Genomic DNA, 10,408 nt, shown 5'->3' on the forward strand with positions numbered 1-10,408 from the left:
TGATCTTTTTAGATCTGAGTGCTGCCTTTGATACTGTGGATCACAAGATTTTATTTAATTGTCGTAGAGAATGGGTGGGCCTTTCTGGTAGTGTCCTGAACTGGTTCATATCCTGTTTAATGAACAGACAGTATTTTGTAGCCTTAGGAGAATCTGCATCTGGACTAGCTGATATTACACGTGGTGTTCTGCAGGGCTCCATTCTTGCTCCCATGTTATTCTCTTTATTATTCGTAAACATGGGGTGCATATCCACAGCTATGCAGGTGACACACAGATTTATATATCTGTTAAACCAGGTGACACAACAGCTATCAATGCCCTTTTCAAATGCCTAGCCGATATTAGAAGCTGGATGTCTCAGAATCTCTTGCAGTTAAATTCCGATGAGACAGAAGTCTTACTTTTAGGCTCTAATCAACAGCTGGACTCGACAAATATTGATCTAGGCATGCTAAAATCAAATGTAAAATCTGAAGTGAAAAACCTGAGAGTTATTTTTGATTCTGCACTTTCCTTTAAATCACATATAAAATACATTACTAGAGTGTCCTTCTGTCCTTTAAGAAACATTGCAAAAGTTATTCTTATCCTTGGATGATGCAACGAAATTAGGACGTGCTTTTATTTTGTCTATGTTAGATTACTGTAACGCTTTATTCTCTGGACTTACAAGTCATGCTTTATCACGCATACAGCTAGTGCAAAATGCTGCTGCTAGAATGCTAACTAGAACCAAACAAAAGGCTCGCATTACGCCTGTGCTGGCATCATTGCAATGGCTTCCTGTGCATTACAGAATTGCTTTTAAAATTGTATTACTAGTTTTTAAAGCACTGAATGGACTATCTCCACAATATTTAATTGATATCAGCCCGAACGCACTCTGAGATCTGCAGATGCTGGCCTCCAGTATATTCCGAGGGTGAATGGTAAGAGGATGGGATGAGGCTGCTTTCTGTTTTAATGCCCCGACACTCTGGAACTCCTTACCCCTCAGAGATTCACCTTCAATTGCAATCTTCAAATGTTGATTAAAAACATCCCTTTTTAATGTAGCTTCTCCATAACGTGTTTATGTTTTATTCTGAGTTTTACTGTTGATTCTGTTTTTAATAACTGTTCTCTTTTCTTCCTGTTTATTATTGGGTTTTTTTCTGTATGTAAAGCACTTTGGGGGTCACCTTTATGTAGGGGTGCAGGAAGTGAGAATGAGAGAGACAGCTGCAGTATCCCTTTGCTCTGTGCGCCTCCTCATACCGTGTGCTTTCCCCATAAAGCCCTTTGAAGCCATTTCTGTGTCTCAGCAGCACTAGCCTTGCTCACACACTCTTCTCAAAGGAGTTGGTTCTCAGAAGCTGCCTCGCTGAACGGCTGCCCGTTGTTTGTGTTGGGATCGGGCAAGTTAGTTTCAGTGTTGGTGCTCGCTCTCGCCTCTCTTGATTGATAAGATGAAGTGTGTGTGTGTGTGTGCGCGTTCTTGTCTGTGAGGATGACGATGTAATTTCAGTGTTTAATGCTCATCCCCTCAGAGTCTGTGTGTTCTTGTCTCTTGACAGGTCTGTGAGGTTGAGAAGGTCTCCACAGTCTGGAGTCTGGTCTCTGAGAAGCTCAACATACCTGTCAATCAACAGGGACTCCTCTACAAAGGCAAGGCGCTGGCAGGTAGGCTGCACAGCACAGCACAGCACTCAGGTAAAAAGCATGCATGTTGTTCTACATATATCTATAAACAGTAACACCGACAAAGAAAGTGTTTTCAATCGTTTATCATCTTTGAGTTGCATGAAGTTTTTAAATATGACTTTTAGTCTCTCCCCTCTGAGCACAGACTCTCACACTACTCCATCGGTCCCAAACACTGCTATATATAGACACACAGATACAGCGTACACACACACACACACACACTCTGAAATGCAGGTGCAGACCAGCGTGTAGTTGTGACTCCGTGTCTCTCACTCTGCCTCTCTCAGGATTACGAGCAGAGCCTGCGCTTGTTGAGTCTGGATGATATGGAGCAGCTGGCGACCCACATGCTTCACCCTGAGGCTGTGGAGTGCATGGAGCTGTCCCTCCTGGACTGAGGAATACTGCTGCTGCCCGCTGCCTTCCCTCCTCGCCCCTCGCCCCTCTTGTTTCTTAGTGCATCTGCCAGTGCTTCTCACCCACTGAGCAAGGCATTGAGCAGTGCCAGATCCTGTTTCACAATACTGCTATATATTTACTGACTATTCTTTAATTAGAACATTGTATATGTTTGGTAAGATAGACCACACGATACACCCTTTCTGAGCACATTTTCTACTTTTCTGTTTCCAAGGAGCCCAGTTTGGTGCAGGAGGATTGTGGGTAATGGAGTGTGTTTTTATTGGTCTGCAGCCCCTGTATCGGCTTCCATTAGCATTGCTGGTAGAGGAGTGACTGGTTCACTTTAAAGCCTTTTTCTTAAATAAACGCAGACGTTTTGAAATATATACAGTGTGGATGTTTCCCTTCTTCACAGCACCATGCAGCATCCTGTCACACCAGCCTTGGAAGGGGATCTATACATATTTATTCACAGTAACCAGGCAATGATTGCAGCTGCAATACACACACTGTGTCGCTTGTATTTGCTCAGACTTTAAACTACAACTTGAAGCCTTTTCCAACCTGTCCTTCCTCTGAGGGGTTGCTTTCCAGGCTAATTGTCCATTTCCTCTGGAAAAAGAAAAGTCCAGTGTTCACTTCTGCAAAGAAGAGGCATCCAGGTTCTTGCCCTGCTTTGCTCCCTAGTGCCCGAGTGCTTGCTGAGACATTGATTTAACATTTCATCCACAGGATGGAACACAAGGAGCTGAAGTGACTTGCTCAGGGTCACATTGTGAGTCTGTCAGTGGGATATGAACCAGGGATCTTCTGGTTACAAGCCCTGGACTTTAACCACTGGACCACACTGTCTTACCACTCCTTGTATTGACCCTGATATCCAAGGTATTTACCTCAGAGCCCTGCGTTTCATAATCCCTATCCTCTTCATTGGGATGAATCTCATATACAAGGTTAGAGTGATAGACTCTCACAAGCAGGCAGGTGGTGCAGTGGCTCATTGCCTGGCATGCTGTGCTGTTCACCTTGGGGGACCTGGGTTCAAATCCAGGTGAGTTCTTCCTCTCTTTTTTTGAAAGACTTGCTTAATATCCTATATAAGGCATAAAAGGATTTGTGAATTGACCTTATATATAGTGTGAACGAGCACTTTCCTGTGGGAGCTGGTGGTGCAGGGGGCTAATCCCATAGCCTCCTCTCCCTGAAGATGGTGGTTCAAATCTAGGTCCTGGAGGTGAGTAATGCTGTTGGTTGTAAGCTGTTGGTTGTAAGCAATGATGCTGGTTGTAACTAATGATGTTGGTTGTGTTTCCACAGATGATGATGGTGGAGGAGGAAGAGGAGGGCAGCCTGCCCAGAAGAGGAGGATGAAGAGGGGGCTTGGGCCCCTGGCCCTGGGGGGAGTGGAAGGTGGGGGTGTTGGTACTGGAGAGGGAGACAGAAATCTCTGGTTTTCAAGGCACCAATAAATTTTTTTTTGAAACTGAGACTAGAAGAAAAACAATTTTCTCTCTTCACCCAGCATCAATTGTCTCCAATACTAACACCCCCACCTTCCACTCCCCCCAGGGCTGGGGGCCCAAGCCCCCTCTTCATCCTCCTCTTCTGGGCAGGCTGCCCTCCCTCCTCCTCCACCATCTGTGGAAACACAACCAACATCATTAGTTACAACCAGCATCCACACTTACAACCAACAGCATTACTCACCTCCAGGACCTAGATTTGAACCACCATCTTCAGGGAGAGGAGGCTGTGGGATTAGCCCCCTGCACCACCAGCTCCCACAGGAAAGGGCTGGTTCACACTATATATAAGGTCAATTCACAAATCATTTGAAACAAGCAAAGTGCTGGATTTGAACCCAGTCCATCTCACTTCCATGAAAAGATATTAAGCAAGTCTTTGAAAATAAAGGAAGAACTCACCTGGATTTGAAACCAGGTCCCCAAGATGAACAGCACAGAATGCCAGGGAATAAGCCCACTGCACCACCTGTCTACTTGTGACAGTCTAGCATTGCACAGAAGACCTTATATCAGCCTCTTTATATTATAAAGTATGATTAGACCACTGACCCTAGTCTATCAAAATGGGTGAAGTGTTTGAAAATGAACAGAAGACTCACACCCCTGACACAGGTTTGAACCCACTAACCTGGGAATCACAGGCCACTGCTCTACCAACAGAGCTATCCAGCCAGCTGCCTGCAGTGCTGGTGAAACACATTATTACACTGTGTGATGGGGACCTGGGGATAAAATGAGATTCTCAGCTTCGTTTCATTTGTGACTTGAACTGGATTCAAACCCAAAACCTTATTGATAAAAAGGTAAATTAAACAATATTTTTAAAAACTCTGCTTCACATGGGACTTGAACCATCTACCCTAGAACTCAGAGTCCAATACTCTAACAACTGAGCCAGCCAGAGAGCTACTCAAACCTGCTGTCATATTCCCTCCAGTACTTTAACTAATCTGCACACCATGCAGGTGTTTACTGTTGAAAATAGCCAATAAAAGTCACTTCTATTGTATCTTTGACAGATTCAAACAAACAGACGTGAGAAAAAAAAACAAGCACAAAACACAATGTTTCAACGACAACTCTGGTGTTCATTTATCAATTATTATTTGAAATCTCGTAATCAGAGAACACCAGTCTTGCTGTATCATTGTGTTGTGGGTCTGCTGTAAAGAAATCTCCTTGTATCTATTAATCACGGCACAGTAATGATCCAAGCACAAGCTGCACTAGAAATAAATATACAGAACAAATACCATGTCATATCAAATGGGAAGAAATGTAATACTTGGGGGGAAAAAAACAGATTATATGAAGTAACCATTTAATAAATAGACATGCTGAGCTGTGTAATGATTTCATAGAGGAAGGGCCTGGTTTCACTGAGACACGCAGACATTATGAGCAAACCCTCGTGTGTGCGGCTCCTTTGCTTCTGCAGCAACATCCTCGCTCAGACAATCAAAAATAACAGAATATCAACAGTGGAAAAATGAAGGGTTTAATTTATACAGGGCAAAGCGAAAGAGAGAGAGATTCTCACAAATTACACTGAACAAAAATATAAACGCAACATGTAAAGTGTTGTCCCATGTTTCGGAGATCCCAGAAATTTTCCATATGCACAAAAAGCTTATTTCTCTCAAATTTTGTGCACACATTTGTTTACTTTCCTGTTAGTGAGCATGTCTCCTTTGCCAAGATAATCCATCCACCTGACAGGTGTGGCATATCAAGAAACTGATTAAACAGCATGATCATTACACAGGTGCACCTTGTGCTGGGGACAATAAAAGGCCACTCTAAAATGTGCAGTTTTGTCACACAACACAATGCCACAGATGTCTCAAGTTTTGAGGGAGCGTGCAATTGGCCTGCTGACTGCAGGAATGTCCACCAGAGCTTTTGCCAGAGAATTGAATGTTCATTTCTCTACCATAAGCCGCCTCCAACATTGTTTTAGAGAATTTGGCAGTACGTCCAACCGGCCTCACAAACACAGACCACGTGTAACCACGCCAGCCCAGGACCTCCACATCCGGCTTCTTCACCTGCGGGATCGTCTGAGACCAGCCACTCGGACAGCTGATGAAACTGTGGGTTTGCACAACCGAAGAATTTCTGCACAAACTGTTAGAAACCGTCTCAGGGAAGCTCATCTGCGTGCTCGTCGTCCTCACCAGGGTCTTGACCTGACTTCAGTGCAAATGATCACCTTCGAATGCCACTGGCACGCTGGAGAAGTGTGCTGTTCATGGATGAATCCCGGTTTCAACTGTACCGGGCAGATGGCAGACAGCGTGTATGGCGTCGTGTGGGCGAGCGGTTTGCTGATGTCAACGTTGTGAACAGAGTGCCCCATGGTGGCGGTGGGGTTATGCTATGGGCAGGCATAAGCTACGGACAACGAACACCATTGCATTTTATCGATGGCACAGAGATGCCGTGACGAGATCCTGAGGCCCGTTGTCGTGCCTTTCATCCGCCGCCATCACCTCATGTTTCAGCATGATAATGCACGGCCCCATGTCGCAAGGATCTGTACACAATTCCTGGAAGCTGGAAATGTTTTCCGGATTAACATTACCCCTGTGCAAAAATAAAGACATTGTCAATATATTGTTAAAATACATCAAAAATAACACGTACACTATAACTAAGAGAGCACTGTGTATAAATAATGAAGTTATTGCTGAATTCACTGTGTCATACTCGTTGTAAACAGGGCCTGTCAGCACGTCTACTGGTTTCCACTTTCCTTATGACTCGTTTTTCATAATCAATCCATTTTGTGCATGAATTAAATACAACAGTATTTTTTTTTTTTCTTGTTGCTTCTAAGTTAATAATAATGCTTTTATTTATTTAATTATTTATTTAATTGGTCAATCAGCATAACCAGCAGCTCGAGATCACAGACATTTTCTTCAATGTGCTGGTTAGGGTCCTAATGTAATCTAAAGCACTGCAATGTAATGGATAATGGATATAATACTTCTCACCCTGGCCTCCATAGTAATACTGGACATAGTAATAATAATAATAATAATAATAATAATAATAATAATAATAATAATAATAATAATAATAATAATAAAGATGAAAAGGATGTGTGAAAACCTACAAAAAACAAATCTAAAGCAAGGAAATATATATTCTGAATTCTATGTTAAAATACTGGGTGGAAATACAGTAGTTAGAATGTGTCATGCAAGACTAGGAAGTTCATTGATGTCATATTTTACCAAAATGTAATTAAATAAAACACGTAGGACAGAACAGTACAACATTATAGCAAATACAAAATCACCAATTACTACATAAGAAATAATAAAATAAAAAGACACCCCTTGAATGGCTTCTAGTTTTAGAAGAGATCAAATGAGAAAATACAGAAATCAAAGCAGAACAAACGGCACCCGGGACGCGGAGTGGAGGAACCGCAGCGCCCGCTCCTCCTCCATTCCTAAACTCGGAGCGCATTTCAGGCACCGCTGCGCTTGTGAAATGCTCTCATGCTGCCATCTTGTGGTCATTTAATAGAACTGCTGGTTATAGGAAACCAACCTTTCGTTTTTAAAACTGGACAGCTCAGCAGTCCTTTCAAATGACTCGGATTAACCTGGACCCCCCATTCAAATATAAAGACATTTCTGAAACACTCTTAAAACACACCAAACAATCATATTGACAGTATAACTGGAATTGCTTTTTAAAATGAACTTCACTGGTTGTGCAATCACTTGGTTTAAGAGCTCCGTCCATCGTAATCTGCAAAACAAATGCAAACACCTCCTCGCTTGACTTCCTTCTTCCACCGACCAACATATTTAATGAGGTCCAGCTGTTTCACACTGAGACACGCCCCGGGTGAACTCATTAATTCAGCGCGGCTCCGTCGAGCGGGTTACAACGGGCAGAGCAGGCAGTGAACTTTATGAAGACGGGCAGAACGTAGCTCTCCGCATTCCTTATCCAATGCTGCCATCGTGTGGCCATTTGGTAGAACTGTTGTTGTAAAGAAATTAAATTTCTTTCTTTTTTTTAATTGTCAAACAGTGAGTTTGAGATTGTGTACATTATATTTTCTTGTTTTTTAAAAGCAACTTCACTGACAAAAAGCACATTATCCAACACAGACTCTCAAATAAAAAAAGCCTAACATCACAGCAGTAAAGACTACAAGATAAACCTGCAGGTCCTCTTCAAAGTTTAACAAATGAGAAAAAACACCAGTCTGTTGAGAACATTGTCCCGGCCCCAAACAAACTTCTGCAGCAGCGAGGTGAACAGCTGACCAGGGGAAAACATGACCACAGCAGCGAGCTGGACAGCTGACCATGGGACAATATGATCACAGAAGTTGGTTGCATGACTGAAAAAACACTTCAAAATTGTCATGTTCAAGTATAGCACAATACAGTGAAATGTGACACCTAAGGATAGGTACAGCATCGGAAGCAAAAGGTCCACAAACTTGTATGTCAGCAGTGATTATCTGCATGTATTACATTTAGTCTTTACCAATTTTCAGCCTCCAACCACATTCACAGCCTGCTTGAGAGCCTGACATAGATGGTCAATTTTGCTCAATACGCTTAAAGCAGTGTTCGTGTCTTTTTTCTTGTTATAAATCAATTTTTGCAGGAATCCTTCCAGAAACACTGGAATCAGCTACAGACTGTAGGTCTAATACCACAGCCCTTCAAATGGAGTTTCTATGTGGTTGCTTGGCTGAAAAAACACTTCAAAATTGACATTTTCAAGTATAGCACAATACAGTGAAATGTGACACCTAAGGACAGGTACAGCATCGGAAGCAAAAGGTCCACAAACTTGTTCTTCTGCAGTGATTATCTGCATGTATTGCAGTTAGTCTTTACCAATTTTCAGCCTCCTACCACATTCAGAGCCTGCTTGAGAGCCTGACATAGATGGTCAATTTTGCTCAACACGCTTAAAGCAGTGTTCGTGTCTTTTTTCTGTTATAAATCAATTTTTGCAGGAATCCTTCCAGAAACACTGGAATCAGCTACAGACTGTAGGTCTAATACCACAGCCCTTCAAATGGAGTTTCTATGTGGTTGCATGGCTGAAAAAACACTTCAAAATTGACATTTTCAAGTATAGCACAATACAGTGAAATGTGACACCTAAGGATAGGTACAGCACCGGAAGCAAAAGGTCCACAAACTTGTATGTCAGCAGTGATTATCTGCATGTATTACAGTTAGTCTTTACCAATTTTCAGCCTCCTACCACATTCACAGCCTGCTTGAGAGCCTGACATAGATGGTCAATTTTGCTCAATACGCTTAAAGCAGTGTTCGTGTCTTTTTTCTTGTTATAAATCAATTTTTGCAGGAATCCTTCCAGAAACACTGGGATCAGCTACAGACTGTAGGTTTAATACTACAGCCCTTCAATTGGAGTTTCTATGTGGTTGCATGGCTGAAAAAACACTTCAAAATTGACATTTTCAAGTATAGCACAATACAGTGAAATGTGACACCTAAGGATAGGTACAGCATCGGAAGCAAAAGGTCCACAAACTTGTTCTTCTGCAGTGATTATCTGCATGTATTGCAGTTAGTCTGTACCAATTTTCAGCCTCCTACCACATTCACAGCCTGCTTGAGAGCCTGACATAGATGGTCAATTTTGCTCAATACGCTTAAGGCAGCAGTGTTCGTGTTTTTTCTCTTGTTATAAATCAATTTTTGCAGGAATCCTTCCAGAAACACTGGAATCAGCTACAGACTGTAGGTCTAATACCACAGCCCTTCAAATGGAGTTTCTATGTGGTTGCTTGGCTGAAAAAACACTTCAAAATTGACATTTTCAAGTATAGCACAATACAGTGAAATGTGACACCTAAGGATAGGTACAGCATCGGAAGCAAAAGGTCCACAAACTTGTACTTCTGCAGTGATTATCTGCATGTATTACAGTTAGTCTTTACCAATTTTCAGCCTCCTACCACATTCACAGCCTGCTTGAGAGCCTGACATAGATGGTCAATTTTGCTCAATACGCTTAAAGCAGTGTTCGTGTCTTTTTTCTTGTTATAAATCAATTTTTGCAGGAATCCTTCCAGAAACACTGGGATCAGCTACAGACTGTAGGTTTAATACTACAGCCCTTCAATTGGAGTTTCTATGTGGTTGCATGGCTGAAAAAACACTTCAAAATTGACATTTTCAAGTATAGCACAATACAGTGAAATGTGACACCTAAGGATAGGTACAGCATCGGAAGCAAAAGGTCCACAAACTTGTACTTCTGAAATGATTATCTGCATGCATTACAGTTAGTCTTTACCAATTTTCAGCCTCCTACCACATTCACAGCCTGCTTGAGAGCCTGACATAGATGGTCAATTTTGCTCAATACGCTTAAAGCAGTGTTCGTGTCTTTTTTCTTGTTATAAATCAATTTTTGCAGGAATCCTTCCAGAAACACTGGAATCAGCTACAGACTGTAGGTCTAATACCACAGCCCTTCAAATGGAGTTTCTATGTGGTTGCATGGCTGAAAAAACACTTCAAAATTGACATTTTCAAGTATAGCACAATACAGTGAAATGTGACACCTAAGGATAGGTACAGCATCGGAAGCAAAAGGTCCACAAACTTGTACTTCTGCAGTGATTATCTGCATGTATTACAGTTAGTCTTTACCAATTTTCAGCCTCCTACCACATTCACAGCCTGCTTGAGAGCCTGACATAGATGGTCAATTTTGCTCAATACGCTTAAAGCAGTGTTCGTGTCTTTTTTCTTGTTATAAATCAA

At 42.1% G+C, this 10,408-nt stretch overlaps 1 long non-coding RNA gene across 2 annotated transcripts; it reads left to right on the forward strand.

Annotated features, from left to right (window-relative positions):
• The first annotated feature begins 1,115 nt into the window (after nucleotides 1-1,115).
• LOC121310874 lies at nucleotides 1,116-2,473 on the forward strand. Of its 2 annotated transcripts, none has more exons than XR_005948955.1 (2): nucleotides 1,116-1,695; nucleotides 1,977-2,473. It is a non-coding gene; the product is annotated as an uncharacterized LOC121310874 (long non-coding RNA). The 2 variants fall into 2 exon arrangements; XR_005948956.1 differs by having other exon boundaries at nucleotides 1,116-1,665.
• Nucleotides 2,474-10,408: the final 7,935 nt, after the last annotated feature.

Source organism: Polyodon spathula, unplaced genomic scaffold (genome assembly GCF_017654505.1).
Source record: "Polyodon spathula isolate WHYD16114869_AA unplaced genomic scaffold, ASM1765450v1 scaffolds_2724, whole genome shotgun sequence".
Taxonomy (NCBI): domain Eukaryota; kingdom Metazoa; phylum Chordata; class Actinopteri; order Acipenseriformes; family Polyodontidae; genus Polyodon; species Polyodon spathula.